The sequence below is a fragment of the Scyliorhinus torazame genome, chromosome 26, assembly GCF_047496885.1.
Source record: "Scyliorhinus torazame isolate Kashiwa2021f chromosome 26, sScyTor2.1, whole genome shotgun sequence".
Lineage (NCBI taxonomy): Eukaryota > Metazoa > Chordata > Chondrichthyes > Carcharhiniformes > Scyliorhinidae > Scyliorhinus > Scyliorhinus torazame.
Window position 1 is genome coordinate 80,558 of NC_092732.1, and position 6,000 is coordinate 86,557.

Consider the following 6,000-nt stretch of genomic DNA (forward strand, 5'->3'; position numbering starts at 1 on the left):
TCCACAGGAACAGGAGGAGGCCCATTCAGTCCCTCTCAAGCCTATTTCATAGAAACAGGAGGAGGCCTATTCAGCCCCTCTCGAGCCTGTTACATAGAAACAGGAGGAGGCCCATTCAGCCCCTCTCGAGCCTGTTACATAGGAACAGGAGGAGGCCCATTCAGCCCCTCTCGAGCCTGTTACACAGGAACAGGAGGAGGCCCATTCAGCCCCTCTTGAGCCTGTTACACAGGAACAGGAGGAGGACCATTCAGCCCCTCTCGAGCCTGTTACGTAGAAACAGGAGGAGGCCCATTCAGCCCCTCTCGAGCCTGTTACATAGGAACAGGAGGAGGCCCATTCAGCCCCTCTCGAGCCTGTTACATAGAAACAGGAGGAGGCCCATTCAGCCCCTCTCGAGCCTGTTACATAGGAACAGGAGGAGGCCCATTCAGCCCCTCTCAAGCCTGTTACACAGGAACAGGAGGAGGCCCATTCAGCCCCTCTTGAGCCTGTTTCATAGAAACGGGAGGAGGCCCTTTCAGCCCCTCTCGAGCCTGTTACACAGGAACAGGATGAGGCCCATTCAGCCCCTCTTGAGCCAGTTACACAGGAACAGGAGGAGGACCACTCAGCCCCTCTCGAGCCTGTTACACAGGAACAGGAGGAGGCCCATTCAGCCCCTCTCGAGCCTGTTACACAGGACCAGGAGGAGGCCCATTCAGCCCCTCTCGAGCCTGTTACACAGGAACAGCAGGAGGCCCATTCAGCCCCTCTCGAGCCTGTTACACAGGAACAGGTGGAGGCCCATTCAGCCCCTCTCGAGCCTCTTTCATAGAAACGGGAGGAGGCCCATTCAGCCCCTCTCGAGCTTGTTACACAGGAACAGGATGAGGCCCATTCAGCCCCTCTTGAGCCTGTTACACAGGAACAGGATGAGGCCCATTCAGCCCCTCTCGAGCCTGTTACGTAGAAACAGGAGGAGGCCCATTCAGCCCCTCTCGAGCCTGTAACATAGGAACAGGAGTAGGCCCATTCAGCCCCTCTCGAGGCTGTTACACAGGAACAGGAGGAGACCCATTCAGCCCCTCTCGAGCCTGTTACACAGGAACAGGAGGAGGCCCATTCAGCCCCTCTCCAGCCTGTTACACAGGAACAGGAGGAGGCCCATTCAGCCCCCCTCGAGCCTGTTACACAGGAACAGGAGGAGGCCCATTCAGCCCCTTTCGAGCCTGTTACACTGGAACAGGAGGAGGCCCATTCAGCCCCTCTCGAGCCTGTTACATCGGAACAGGAGGAGGCCCATTCAGCCCCTCTCGAGCCTGTTACGTAGAAACAGGAGGAGGCCCATTCAGCCCCTCTCGAGCCTGTTACATAGAAACAGGAGGAGGCCCATTCAGCCCCTCTCGAGCCTGTTACACAGGAACAGGAGGAGACCCATTCAGCCCCTCTCGAGCCTGTTACACAGGAACAGGAGGAGGCCCATTCAGCCCCCCTCCAACCTGTTACACAGGAACAGGAGGAGGCCCATTCAGCCCCTCTCGAGCCTGTTACACAGGAACAGGAGGAGGCCCATTCAGCCCCTCTCGAGCCTGTTACACAGGAACAGGAGGAGGCCCATTCAGCCCCTCTCGAGCCTGTTACACTGGAACAGCAGGAGGCCCATTCAGCCCCTCTCGAGCCTGTTACACAGGAACAGGTGGAGGCCCATTCAACGCCTCTCGAGCCTGTTACATAGAAACAGGAGGAGGCCCATTCAGCCCCTCTCGAGCCTGTTACATAGGAACAGGAGGAGGCCCATTCAGCCCCTCTCAACCCTGTTACACAGGAACAGGAGGAGGCCCATTCAGCCCCTCTCAAGCCTGTTTCATAGAAACAGGAGGAGGCCCATTCAGCCCCTCTCGAGCTTGTTACACAGGAACAGGATGAGGCCCATTCAGCCCCTCTTGAGCCTGTTACACAGGAACAGGATGAGGCCCATTCAGCCCCTCTTGAGCCTGTTACACAGGAACAGGAGGAGGACCATTCAGCCCCTCTCGAGCCTGTTACATCGGAACAGGAGGAGGCCCATTCAGCCCCTCTCGAGCCTGTTACGTAGAAACAGGAGGAGGCCCATTCAGCCCCTCTCGAGCCTGTTACATAGGAACAGGAGTAGGCCCATTCAGCCCCTCTCGAGGCTGTTACACAGGAACAGGAGGAGACCCATTCAGCCCCTCTCGAGCCTGTTACACAGGAACAGGAGGAGGCCCATTCAGCCCCTCTCCAGCCTGTTACACAGGAACAGGAGGAGGCCCATTCAGCCCCCCTCGAGCCTGTTACACAGGAACAGGAGGAGGCCCATTCAGCCCCTTTCGAGCCTGTTACACTGGAACAGGAGGAGGCCCATTCAGCCCCTCTCGAGCCTGTTACACAGGAACAGGAGGAGGCCCATTCAGCCCCTCTCGAGCCTGTTACACAGGAACAGGTGGAGGCCCATTCAGCCCCTCTCGAGCCTGTTACACAGGAACAGGAGGAGGCCCATTCAGCCCCTCTCGAGCCTGTTACACAGGAACAGGAGGAGGCCCATTCAGCCCCTCTCCAGCCTGTTACTCGAGACCCCACCGCCTTTGCCTTGGACCTTTTTGCGCGGAGTCCCTCGGGCCGTGAGGACCGTCGCTCCCGTCCTGTGAGCCATCCCCCCCAATCCCACGCCCCACACCCACTGGGGTGAGGGAGGGCCGGGGGGGGGGGGGTGCAATGACAGGAGATGATTTTACAGATCAACATCCTGGGGGTTACCACTGACCAGAAACTGAACTGGACCCAGCCGTATAAATACTGTGGCTACCGGAGCAGGTCAGAGGCTGGGAATCCTGCGGAGAGTAACTCACCTCCTGACTCCCCCCAAAGCCTGTCCACCATCTACAAGGACACAAGTCAGGAGTGTGATGGACTCTCCCACTCGCCTGGATGAGCGCGGCTCCGACAACACTCCTCCTGCTGTCGGCTGCAAAGAGACGTTGATAGGATGCAGAGCTGGGCCGAAAAATAGCAAATGGAGTTTAACCCTGATAAGTGCGAGGTGATTTGTTTTGGTCGGACAAATTTGAATGCGGATTACAGGGTCAACGGCAGGGTTCTGAGGAGTGTGGAGGAACAGAGAGATCTTGGGGTTCATGTCCACAGATCTCTGAAGGTTGCCACTCAAGTGGATAGAGCCTTGAAGAAGGCCTATAGCGTGTTAGCGTTTATTAACAGGGGGCTTGAGTTTAAGAGCCGCGGGGTTATGCTGCAACTGTACATGACCCTGGTGAGACCACATTTGGAGTATTGTGAGCAGTTCTGGTCACATCATTATAGGAAGGATGTGGAAGCATTGGAAAGGGTGCAAAGGAGATTTACCAGGATGCTGCCTGGATTGGAGGATAGGTCTTATGAGGAAAGGTTGAGGGAGCTCGGGCTTTTCTCTTTGGAGCGGAGGAGGATGAGAGGCGACTTAATAGAGGTTTATAAGATGATGAGGGGATAGATAGAGTGGACATTCAGAGACTATCTCCTCGGGTGGATGTAGCTGTTACAAGGGGGTATTAGGTTCTGTGTATAAGGTTCAGGGTGGGAGATATAGGAGGGATGTCCGAGGTAGGTTCTTTACTCAGAGAGTGGTTAGGGTGTGGAATACAAAGAACAAAGAACAAACAAAACAAAGAACAAAGAAATGTACAGCACAGGAACAGGCCCTTCGGCCCTCCAAGCCCGTGCCGACCATACTGCCCGACTAAACTACAATCTTCTACACTTCCTGGGTCCGTATCCTTCTATTCCCATCCTATTCATATATTTGTCAAGATGCCCCTTAAATGTCCCTATCGTCCCTGCCTCCACTACCTCCTCCGGTAGTGAGTTCCAGGCACCCACTACCCTCTGCGTAAAAAACTTGCCTCGTACATCTACTCTAAACTTTGCCCCTCTCACCTTAAACCTATGCCCCCTAGTAATTGACCCCTCTACCCTGGGGAAAAGCCTCTGACTATCCACTCTGTCTATGCCCCTCATAATTTTGTATACCTCTATCAGGTCGCCCCTCAACCTCCTTCGTTCCAGTGAGAACAAACCGAGTTTATTCAATCGCTCCTCATAGCTTATGCCCTCCATACCAGGCAACATTCTGGTAAATCTCTTCTGCACCCTCTCTAAAGCCTCCACATCCTTCTGGTAGTGTGGCGACCAGAATTGAACACTATACTCCAAGTGTGGCCTAACTAAGGTTCTATACAGCTGCAACATGACTTGCCAATTCTTATACTCAATGCCCCGGCCAATGAAGGCAAGCATGCCGTATGCCTTCTTGACTACCTTCTCCACCTGTGTAGCCCCTTTCAGTGATCTGTGGACCTGTACTCCTAGATCTCTTTGACTTTCAATACTCTTGAGGGTTCTACCATTCACTGTATATTCCCTACCTGCATTAGCCCTTCCAAAATGCATTACCTCACATTTGTCCAGGTTAAACTCCATCTGCCATCTCTCCGCCCAAGTCTCCAGACAATCTAAATCCTGCTGTATCCTCAGACAGTCCTCATCGCTATCCGCAATTCCACCGACCTTTGTGTCGTCTGCAAACTTACTAATCAGACCAGTTACATTTTCCTCCAAATCATTTATATATACTACAAAGAGCAAAGGTCCCAGCACTGATCCCTGTGGAACACCACTGGTCACAGCCCTCCAATTAGAAAAGCATCCCTCCATTGCTACCCTCTGCCTTCTATGGCCTAGCCAGTTCTGTATCCACCTTGCCAGTTCACCCCTGATCCCGTGTGACTTCACCTTTTGTACTAGTCTACCATGAGGGACCTTGTCAAAGGCCTTACTGAAGTCCATATAGACAACATCTACTGCCCTACCTGCATCAATCATCTTAGTGACCTCCTCGAAAAACTCGATCAAGTTAGTGAGACACGACCTCCCCTTCACAAAACCGTGCTGCCTCTCACTAATACGTCCATTTGCTTCCAAATGGGAGTAGATCCTGTCTCGAAGAATTCTCTCCAGTAATTTCCCTACCACTGAAGTAAGGCTCACCGGCCTGTAGTTCCCGGGATTATCCCTGCCACCCTTCTTAAACAGAGGAACAACATTGGCTATTCTCCAGTCCTCCGGGACATCCCCGGAAGACAGCGAGGATCCAAAGATTTCTGTCAAGGCCTCAGCAATTTCCTCTCCAGCCTCCTTCAGTATTCTGGGGTAGATCCCATCCGGCCCTGGGGACTTATCTACCTTAATATTTTTTAAGACACCCAACACCTCGTCTTTTTGGATCACAATGTGACCCAGGCTATCTACACCCCCTTCTCCAGACTCAACATCTACCAATTCCTTCTCTTTGGTGAATACTGATGCAAAGTATTCATTTAGTACCTCGCCCATTTCCTCTGGCTCCACACATAGATTCCCTTGCCTATCCTTCAGTGGGCCAACCCTTTCCCTGGCTACCCTCTTGCTTTTTATGTAAGTGTAAAAAGCCTTGGGATTTTCCTTAACCCTATTTGCCAATGACTTTTCATGACCCCTTTTAGCCCTCCTGACTCCCTGCTTAAGTTCATATGGACTGCCTGCTGTGATAGTGGAGTCGGACACTTTAGGAACTTTCAAGCGGTTATTGGATAGGCACATGGAGCGCACCAGAATGACAGGGAGTGGGATAGCTTGACCTTGGTTTCGGACAATGCTCGGCACAACATGGAGGGCCGAAGGGCCTGTTCTGTGCTGTACGGTTCTATGTTCTAAGAGGCTCGACACCATCCAGGACAAAGCAGCCCCGCTTGATTGCTCCCCCTTCCACAAACATTCACTCCCTCCACCCCCCGACGCACAGCGGCAGCCGTGTGCACCGTCTACAAGATGCACAGCGGCCACTCGCCAAGGGTCCTGAGGCAGCACCTCCCAAACCCACCACCACCACCATCTAGAAGGACAAGAGCAGCAGATACCTGGGAACCCCCACCACCTGGAGGTTCCCCTCCGAGCCCCTCACCATCCCCA